A 10,498-nucleotide genomic window follows, 5' to 3' on the forward strand; every position below is an offset into this window, starting at 1 on the left:
TACTGTAAACATATATTACAGTATAACAGCTTTACTGTAAATGTTGTTTGTGGTAATGCAGCGTTACTGTAAACGTGGTTTACAGTTAGAAAGACTTACCGTGATTAAGTTTTATAGTATCACTGTACTGCAAATGTGGTTTATGGTATAACACTGTAATTGTGTACAGTATAATTTGTTTAGACTGTAATTGTGTTTTACAGCATATAAAATATTAACATTCATATTCAATATAAGAACATTTACAAAAAACAATATAATTGAATAAAGTAGTCTCAGAATAGTGAATTAAACCAACATTTATTGTTGATAATTTTTTTAACAAGAAAAACATTTTTCAACTGAATAAAAACAATGTCAATAACCAAAATAAATAGAAGCGTACATGAAAACTACACAGTCCTTCACCTTTCTGTGTCTGATTTTTTTAAGGAAAACAGTTTTTCATTCCACTAAAAACAGGACAAACCCACCAGCATGAACATTAAATAAACTATTACAATTGTAAAACAAAAATCATTTACGAAATGTAATAATTATCAGTGGGTCTCAGGAAATAGAAAGTGACATGGGATTTAGATTTCCGTTACCAGGATGGTCGGGTTTATCGTAGTCTTCATCACCACCTGTCAAAGACACATCATCAATATTCATGTTTGCTCAGGTTATTCACTTTTTCACATCTGTCTGAGATCATTCATACTGTTGTATGGATGTGTGTACAGTATGTACAGTTAAGCCCATAATTATTCATACCCCTGGTAAATTTTGACTTAAAGTTACTTTCATTCAACTAGCAAGTTATTTTTTGACTGGAAATGACACAGGCATCTCACAAAAGATAATAAGATGATGTACAAGACGCATCATTGTGAAAAAAAAAATATTTCTCAGCTTTTATTTACATTTGAGCAAAAAGTATCATGTCCAGAATTATTCATACCCTTCACAAACTGTCACAGTCTCTGGGAAAATCCAAAGTTCCATACCATTCCAAATAGTCAAAGCTGTTCTAAAGCATCCTAATTACCCTGATTAATTGGAAATAGCTGTTTTGATCAACTCAACAGGTGAAAAACAGCAGCTCTCTGCAGGTGGTCTGTGGACATTCATGGCTAAGACAAAGGAACTCAGTCAGGACCTGCAGCTGTGCATTGTGGCTGCTCACAAGTGAGGAATGGGCTACAAGGCCATATCCAAATGTTTTCAAGTTCCAGTGGCTTCAGTGCAAAGTATTATTAAAAAATACAAGATGTTCCGCACAGTGGAAAATCTCAGAGGACGTTGTCAGAAGCCAAAAGTGAAACCTGTGCTGGCCAGGAGAATAGTGAGAGAGGTGAAAAGGATCACCACCAAGGCCATTCTGGTGAATCTGGGCTCTGCTGGTGGCAATGTCTCAAGGCAGACAGTCCAACGGACACTGTTGGGTTCCACCGATGCAGACCAAGGAAAACGCCACTTCTCCAGGCACTTCTAAGGCATGCAAAGCTCATTTGGCCTTTGCAAATGCTCATCTGGACAAAGAAGAAGGTTTCTGGTCTTCAGTGTTATGGTCAGATGAAACAAAAATTGAATTATTTGGTCACAATGATGTTGCCTTCACTTGGCATAAAAATGGAGAAGCCTTCAACCCACAGAACACCATCCCCACTGTCAAACATGGTGGTGGGAACCTAATGCTTTGGGGGTGTTTTTTAGCCAATGGACCTAATCACAGTAAACAGCACCATGAAAAAAGAGCAATACATGATGATTCTCAACAACAACATCAGGCAGTCTGCAGAAAAACTTGGCCTTGGGAACCAGTGGACATTTTAGCACGACAATGACCCAAAACATACAGCAAACGTGGTGAAGAAATGGTTAGCAGACAACAACATTAACGTTTTCTAGTGGCCTAGCCAGAGTCCTGACTTGAATCCAATTGAGAATGTGTGGAGGGAGCTAAAGATCAGGGTGATGGCAAGAAGACCCTCCAACCTGAAAGATTTGGAGCTCATTGCTAAAGATGAATGGGCAAAAATACCTGTGGAGACATGCAAAAAGCTGGACTGCAATTATAGGAAGCGTTTGATTGCTGTAATAGCCAATAAAGGCTTTTCTATTGATTATTGAGAAGGGTATGAATAATTCTGGACATGATACTTTTTGCTAAAATATAAATAAAACCTGAGAAATATTTTTTTCCACAATGCCTCTTGTACATCGTCTTATTATCTTTGGGGAGACACCTGTGTCACTTCTGCTCAAAAAATAACTTGCTTGTTGAACAAAAGTAACTTTAAGTCAAAATTTGGCAGGGGTATGAATAATTATGGGCTTAACTGTATATAATTATCAGCTATGTAAAAGATATTATCATCTCTGTATTCTTACCTAGTTGGAAGTCCTCCAGAGAGCCGCTGGAGGAAGGTGGTGATCCGAGGGCTGATGCTTGTAACCTTCCTCTTTACGACACGACCTGTCTTGCGGCTTGTACCAAGTTTTGCAGGGCATTTTGTTCCCATGTCTGGATCCTCACAAAGAACCTTTTAACGGAAAAAAGGCTGCTTTAATTTCAAAATTAAAACATACATTACAGCAATCACCTACATGTTTCTGCAACTGTAGTCAAGCTATCACATATATTTCATTCTTAAATGGTGTAAGCTTTAATGGTGTAAAGTATTTACCTCTGTATCATCTCCAGTGTGATGGACGCTGACTCCTGATACTCAAGGTTCAAAACGTAGTATGACGCAAAGAAGACAGCAAGGGTGCTGCCAAAGTCATGCATCTGCTCAGGCTCATAAAATACCTTGCCCTCCAAACTGATCATCCAGCGGCTTGCAGACATAAAATTATTCCCTAAAAACAGACAAGAGTCCAATAAGACAATGTGCTCACCCTTACAAATAAGGTTTCCACAAGAATGCTGGATAGCAGGCCTCACACTGTACAAAAATAGAATCCACACGGTTTGCTCCTATTTCTCTTATTATTTATTATGTAATGAAAATTATGATCAATTACAGGAAAAAACTGCCTAATGTTTTGGCATTTTGGCCTGTGCTGAAATGTTAGGCTGTTTTCTCCTGTTGGTCATTGTGTATAATAAATAATAAGAGGAACAGCAGCAAACTGTGTGTATTCTATTTTTATACAATATAAAACAGACAAACCCCTGTTAATTAGCTGTGTGCTGATGTTTCTTCATATGATAACAAAATTGTCTTAATTCTGAACTACAAACACCACAAAATTTACACCTGTACATGGCTGCATGTGTGTGAATTTGACTTAACTTTTAATTTGCAAAGAGCATGGCAACAACACAACAGTGACTGAAAAACATCTCAATCTATTATCTGTTTGTTCTATTATTAAAGAAGGGATCTACATTGCTTGGGTTGTATCAAAAATGGGAAAAAGTTAAAAGAAAAACTATCTATAGATCAATGTTATTAACTTAAACCATGCAGACCCTGAAACACTGGAGGAAAAATTTTGGAGGGTCTGTCAAGCTGACGTTAAACCCCTTAACAATGGCACTGCAACTAACTGCGACTAATTTACAGACCACTACACTGTCTTGCTTTTTAAATGGAACCTATGAAACAATAAACCACAGTTGAGATTAGAGCAGGCTAACCTGCATGAGAAACTTCAAAACTGGGTTAGATTGTTTTAGCAGTCTTTAAATTTCCAAAAAAATGTTGTCTAACTTTATTCTCACTAAATATGTCTTTTTACCTGCTGTTTTGTCTTGTCTCTCAAAGAACTGAGGCTACATCACAATGTCAGCGTGGCCAGCAAGGGCAGGAGGACAGCAATGCACCACACTGGGCGGGAAAAGACAGAGAGACAATTGTTAATTTAATGTTGCATTTATTTAACCCTTGAAAAATATATTTTCATAAGTAAATAAAAGAAAAAAAACACACAACCTATCTTTTCCAGAATAATTCAACTAATTGCTCTTTTGACCAACCTAACACAGAGGTTACATGGTTTTCCTATGAAAAAGACCCTGGAAGACGCTGTATTAAAGGAAAAAAACATGCTCCCCTTCCCACTTAAAAAAAATAAATAAGTATTAAAACTTAGGTTGGAGTTCCTCGTGACACCAACCTAATGTTATATTAACTTTTTAATGTTGTGTACTGCAGCTCACACAAAATTAGATAAAGCAGGCTAACCTACATGAGCAAGCTCAAAACTGGATAAGATTGTTTTAGCAGTCTCTAAATTTCCAAAAAAAAGTTGTCTTTCTTTATTCTCATTAAATGTGTATTTTTACCTGCTGCTTTGTCTTGTCTTTCAAAGAGCTGAAGCTAAATGTCCCACTGTTAGCATGGCCAGCTTCTCAATAGTCATAGAACAGAAGCGCAGGAGGACAATGCACCACACTCGGCGGGAAAAAGACAAAGACCGTTGTTGCGCCTGTGTTCCTCGCCCCTCCCCGTGGAAAATATATATCTAAATATATATTTAAATAAGAAAAGAAAAAAAACACACACAACCTATTTTTTCCAGAATAATTCAGCTAATGTGCTATTTCGACCAAGCTAACACCGAGTTTAAGCCCCCCCTCCCCCTCACACACACAAAAAATATATATGCTCTTAAAAATTAATAAACGAGTATGTTAGGTAGGAGAGTCGTTTGCATTACCTTATAACATCCCGTTTGCAGTTTCCACACAGAGGTCCAACAATAAGGAGGTGCAAAATCTTTTGTCCTCTCGAGCATATCCTAACGAACAGCTAACAAAGCTGGCCTGTCTTTCCTCTCCTGTCAATCACTGGATCACAGGTCATGTCAGTCAGGATATGGAGTGGTGGTTGGTAGAGGTAGGTGGGTGGGCGGGGCCAGCATGCATTCAGTGTGTGTTTCACTGAGTTGGGTTGACTAGTTCCCAGAAGAGTTCTGTACATGTTACACGTTCAGTAAATGAGCAATTCAGTTACTGCTCGACTGAGAAGCCTCCGCCAAATTATTACAATATTCTCCACTGACTGAAGTTCGCCTTTCTGCGTCTTTTTTAAATAACTTTATTCACTACTTGTCACAAGTACAAAATTACACAAAAACAGACAGCAGCAACAGCCTAAGTGAAATCAAGTCCCCTAAAAATTCAAAACCATAATACTTTCACTGGTATCATACTGACAAATGGCATAGGTTGGAGGAAAATCTGGAAATGGTTAGCAGGGAAAGAGTTAAAATGTAATGCACTATTGCAACCAACCACTGAAAGAGTAAAAATACACAAACAGTATGATGAACCATTCAAATCACATAATACAGTAGCACTACTGCTAATGTGTTAACGGTAGGTATAACTACTACCGCAATTTTAAAAAATACAGTAAGTTACTGTAAATAACCTTAATATACCCATAATGCATAGCAAATTACAGTAATTAACTGTAGAAATGTTTTCAGGTAAGTTACTGGGCATTTTGTGGTATTTTACTGTGAAAAATACAGCAAAGGTTAACAGTGAAGTGCTTACTCATAAGCGGGCTGTATGATTGTTGGGAGATTTTTTTATAATATTGTAGTGTCTTTACCTTGCAGTATAAAGTGCCTTGAGGTAACTGTTGTTGTAAATTGACGCAATATCAATAAAACTGAATTAAACTGAATTGAATTATTCCATGAATAGATAATTCTATTAATGTATAGCTAAATAAATAGCTAAAAAAATTGACAGGACAGACCAAAGAAAATATTATCTGTAGATATAGAGAAACACCAAGAGGTGGCAGTGTATGTTCAGAAAAAAAAGCACTGCACTATCAGTAAAGTCTATAAGTTTGGATAGTATTAAAGTAAGATGTGACAGAAAGAGAGAAGAAAAAGTGAACATAGCTGGAATGCATTTATTATTGTCCATAGAAGAAGAACTGGGTATATTTTTGATGCCGCTGAACAAAATCACAGGAATATTTGGATTTATTTGGTATACTCTACTACTCTTTGAATTGCCAAACAGGTGTTCTATATATATATATATTTCTTTTGAAGACTTTGGCATGTGATTGTTCTCGCCTGCAGGCAGCAGCCCTCCAACCAAAACATGTTTATACAATTAACTTTCAGTCTGTCCTGGCTCACTTCCCTGTAATTGAGAAACAATGCACAGGATATTTCCTGCAAATGCTGAAACTCATCTAACCTCTACTGCAAAGATGAAGTAAAAATAAAGTCGGGGAACGCCTAAGCTCAAAATCTAACAATCCTCAGTATATTAAACCTGGCTGAGGTGTGTGTTTAGTTTTTGATCTGTTTTTTTTTTTTTTTTTTTAAGACATTAGCAGCAGCAGAGGTTTGAATCCTCCTGGGAGATCACTGCCGTGTCTGCAGTGGCTGCACTCAGAATCAAAAGGTCAAAGCTTTGAGTGTCTGCTCATGCCTTCAATCGTGAGTCCGCCAAGGTCAGAAAAACAATATGTCATGCATGCAGTTTGTGTGTCTCCGGCGACACTCAGATGTGATTAATGACCCATTGTTAAGTCAGTCTGTCAGTTTAAAAGCAGTTGGGAAGAACTGAAGAACGCAGTTGGGCAAGTGCACTGTGCGTGTGTGTTTGTCTAGTTCATTGATTTTCTACAGTTAGCTGATGTATTATGTTCCAAAAGAGGACGCATCTGTTGTTTGTAAAAGATGAAGTTACACTGTTTTTGGTCAGAGCAGACACGCTGAGAGGAAGCTAAAACAGTAAGATCATCTGAACAACGGGATTTATGTACATGCATAGGAATATTGTATATCAAGAAGGAAGAAACAGCATACTGACCATTATATGTGTAAATATAGATCGTTACATACATGTTAGTACTGTTGTTAGCACTGTTGTCTTAAAGTAAGCAAGTCCAGAGTTCGACTCCACCTCTGGTCAGAGGCCTTTCTGAGTTTGTTTAGTTCTCTCCGTGTGCTCCCACAGCCATGCCTCCCAATACCTCCCACAGACATACAATTATTGGGGGTATGTGATTCACAGTTGCCCATATATGTGAATGTGAGTCTGTCTCTATGTCTTTTCCTGCATCAGGCTGCAGACTGTCCAGGACAGGCTGTGGTCAGATAAATTGAAATTTCACTATATCCTCTGGACTAAAGCAGAAATGGACAAGTGCAGTTATCAGCGCTCAGTTGAAAAATTGCATCTCTGATGGTATGGGGTGCATTAGTGCCTATGAAATTGACAATTTGTGCATCTGGAAAGGCACCATTGGTTTTAGTACAACATATGCTCCCATCTACCAACAGAAGGACCACGGGCTTACCTCTTTTTCAGTGAATGCCTTCTGTATTTCAGCATGACAATGCTAAACAGCATATTGCATATACAGCAGCATAGCTTCATAGTAGAAGAGTAGAAGGTGTTAGGACATCATGGAATTAAAAATAAAACCAAGAAAATCCAGAAGTGTTGAGCAACTGCAACTTATATGAGACAAGAATTGGAAATTTCTCTCCCACAAGTCCAGCAGCTGGTCTCTTCAGTTCCCAGATGTTTACAGACTGTTTTTAAAAGAAGAGGGGACGCTACACAGTGGTAAACAAGGGCAATGTCCTAACGTGTCGCTGCCATCAAACCATGTGTATTTTCTTGGTGCATTTTCTTGGCTAAAACATTTGATATGTTTTCTATTTTCTACTCTGAATAAATGTGGGTCTATGAGATTTGGATTCTGTTGCATTGTTTTCATTTACATTTGACACTTTTTTGGAAATGGGTTTTCAGATTCACATCTCTGAGTGATATCATTCGTGTTGTTTCTGCACCACATTTTGTCTTACACACAGTTAGACAACAGAAAATCAGCAGGATTGACAGTGTCATAAAGAGGGCGCTGCTGTTTTATTGCAAACAGTTGCACCACTTCACCTGCACAGTACAGAAGCTTACGGGATGGAGCAAATAAGAGACAGACAGAAATACAAAGATTGTGTTGTGCCTTAGCAACAAGTCACCACATCCTCCTGGACAGGAAGTAACTGGCTTTGAAGGAAATATGACATAACACCTACCTATAAACAGCTCTGCAGTAACAGTAACATTTACCCTTACTACTGTTTCATTTACTTGCACAGTTCTAAACATGATAATGCCAATATTATTAGTGAATAATAATGGTAGCTTAATTAAATAATAATAGTAAAGAAACAAACTGCAAACACAATATTGATATTGTATTCATTGTAAAATTGCTTATGACCTCATCTGTCAGTTATAAATCATTTATGACAGTAAATTCTTTTTGCTCTGTTTTTGGTCTCTACCAACAGAAGGAATTGTGAAGGTCTTTATCTGCTGAATGCTTTGCTGTGTTTAGATGTGACCTTGTGCTATTTCTGTTCAACGTATAGCATACAGTGGGTGTTTCGAGCGTTCTTACTCAAAATAGCTTCCCGATGAGATCAGTGAGGATGAAATAAAATGTTTAACCCACTGACATAGACAAAATCAGCCAAATCACCCGTGTAATGGATAAGCGAACACACAGATGGATGATGGTTGAGCAACAGGCCTCTTTGAAGTCAGAATTGCAGGCTTGCAGCCTTAACAAGGTTTTTCTTTTCACCTTCCATTCTGCTGAGTAAAAAAAACCCTAAAACTGTTTGAGAATAATTCTGTGCAATTGCTTCAAAACCTTTATTTACAGAAACACACACAGAAAAGTGAGACTATGCACTCTTTGCACTCTTGCGCAGTTTTTGGTTTTGCAACTACTTTTACCTTTAACCCATAAAGTTGTCTTCACAAAGACTGGGTATTCTGTGTGTCTATTTATAGCAGAAAGGAGACACAAGTCTGTACATAAAGTGACACTGTGGAGACTTTCTTCCCATCTAAAGACAAAAATTATGATCTTGACTTAAAGGAACAAGGCCTTGGTACATATGCGTTTGCTTGTGGGTTTATCAGTCAGGAAATGAAACAAGTTGAAGGTGAGGTCAAGGCTATTGTGTGTTTCAGTATAATAAGTGATCCGCCTCTGCTTCCTTCATTAAAGGGTCGTAAGTGGACTCTGTGGGTCAGGATTCTGTTCTTTATTGAAGGATTTATTACATAAATCATAATCCAGAGATCAAGAGTTACAACATACGCCCTAAAAGCTTCAGATTTATAGATATACGGGATTAAAATATGCCTGAAAAATCAAAACGTGATGCTAATTATATATCATGCAGACATCCCCAGCAGTTGTTTTTTGTTTTACCTCAGGGCTTTCAATGAGAGTGTCGTTTTCATGAGTTCCATCATAACTGCTTGTTTGTGTTATGCTAGTCTACAATGTGCAGATTAAAATGCAATGAATAATATGGCTCAGAAACAGCTGTATTTCTCACAGCTTCTTGAAAAGCTTGTGGTACTGAAATTTTCTCTGGTAGTGGAGTAGAACCATCGCCCTTGGCTGACTGCCACTTTCTTTTCACACATTGTTCAAACCTGGATGCGGAGCCAGTTTTTCACAGCTTTGGTTTTTATCCTTAGTCGTTCTAGCAGCTGTGTTTGGACAGATAGGAATTCTCTCAGCCTTTGGTCTACGGAGGCATAGCAGGCGAGTGCAGCAAGTAATGTGTCTTTGCCTGCTGTGCGCCAAAGAGGAAGGCGAAACTCGGGAAGTGACAAACAGCAGTTAAAATGTGTTCATTCACACAGAATCCGTGGAGCTTAGAGATACAATCAGTTTTAAATCACGCTGAAACATGATGAAGATTTCATCTGACGAGCAAAAATACCAAACATTCCTCACACCCACCTTCTCCAGTGTGATGATTTGTTGTAAACGATTCCTTTCATTGTTGAAGATGACATGTAAAACACTAACACTAACCTTTGCATATCTCCGCATGATGTGCAAAGGCAAAAGAAGTGGCAGGCCTACAAGGTATCTACCAGCAGATATCTACAGTACCTGAAATTCATGTCTTCAGGAAATAGGGAAAAAACAGCAAAAGCCTATGACAAATGGTTTCTTCAGAAAGATGCCTGTAAAGAAGCAATTGTTAGAGAAAGGAAGGCAGAGAAGGTATGCTAAACTACACAAGAACTGGACTGAAAACAACAGGTAACAACAGGTCTTATCAAGTGATCGTTCCAAATTCTAGTTTTGGTTCAACTCATCAGTATGTGCGGAGGAGGTTAGGATAGAGATACAACGGTGAGTGTCTACAGTCATTTGTAAAACATGCTGGAGGCTCTGTTATGGTTTGGCAATGCATTTCAGCCAGTGTTGTTGGGGATCTTGTCAAAATTAATGGAATTATTAACATAGAAAAGTATGATCAGACTTTAATCCAACATGGAATACCATCTGGAAAGTGTCTGGCTGGCAATTTTTCATCATGACAATGATTCCAAACACACTGCCAGTGAAGTAAAAGCATACCTGGGCAAAAAAAAAACAACACAGTGGAACACCATTACTCATGGATTGGTGTAATCAGAGGCCAGACCTCAACATTATTGAAGCAGTGAGGGATCATCTTGACAGAGAAC

The 10,498-nt window shown here is 38.0% G+C and overlaps 1 long non-coding RNA gene across 2 annotated transcripts; it reads right to left on the reverse strand.

Moving 5' to 3' along the window:
* Positions 1 to 284: 284 nt before the first annotated feature.
* On the reverse strand, positions 285 to 4,902 carry LOC134636847 (uncharacterized). 2 transcript variants are annotated; one of them, XR_010095034.1, is made up of 6 exons: positions 4,654 to 4,902; positions 4,280 to 4,458; positions 3,733 to 3,821; positions 2,673 to 2,847; positions 2,377 to 2,528; positions 285 to 626 (listed from the first exon to the last, which is right to left on the reverse strand). It is a non-coding gene; the product is annotated as an uncharacterized LOC134636847 (long non-coding RNA). The 2 variants fall into 2 exon arrangements; XR_010095033.1 differs by lacking the exon at positions 4,280 to 4,458 and having other exon boundaries at positions 4,654 to 4,896.
* Positions 4,903 to 10,498: the final 5,596 nt, after the last annotated feature.

Source organism: Pelmatolapia mariae, linkage group LG10_11, assembly GCF_036321145.2.
Source record: "Pelmatolapia mariae isolate MD_Pm_ZW linkage group LG10_11, Pm_UMD_F_2, whole genome shotgun sequence".
Taxonomy (NCBI): domain Eukaryota; kingdom Metazoa; phylum Chordata; class Actinopteri; order Cichliformes; family Cichlidae; genus Pelmatolapia; species Pelmatolapia mariae.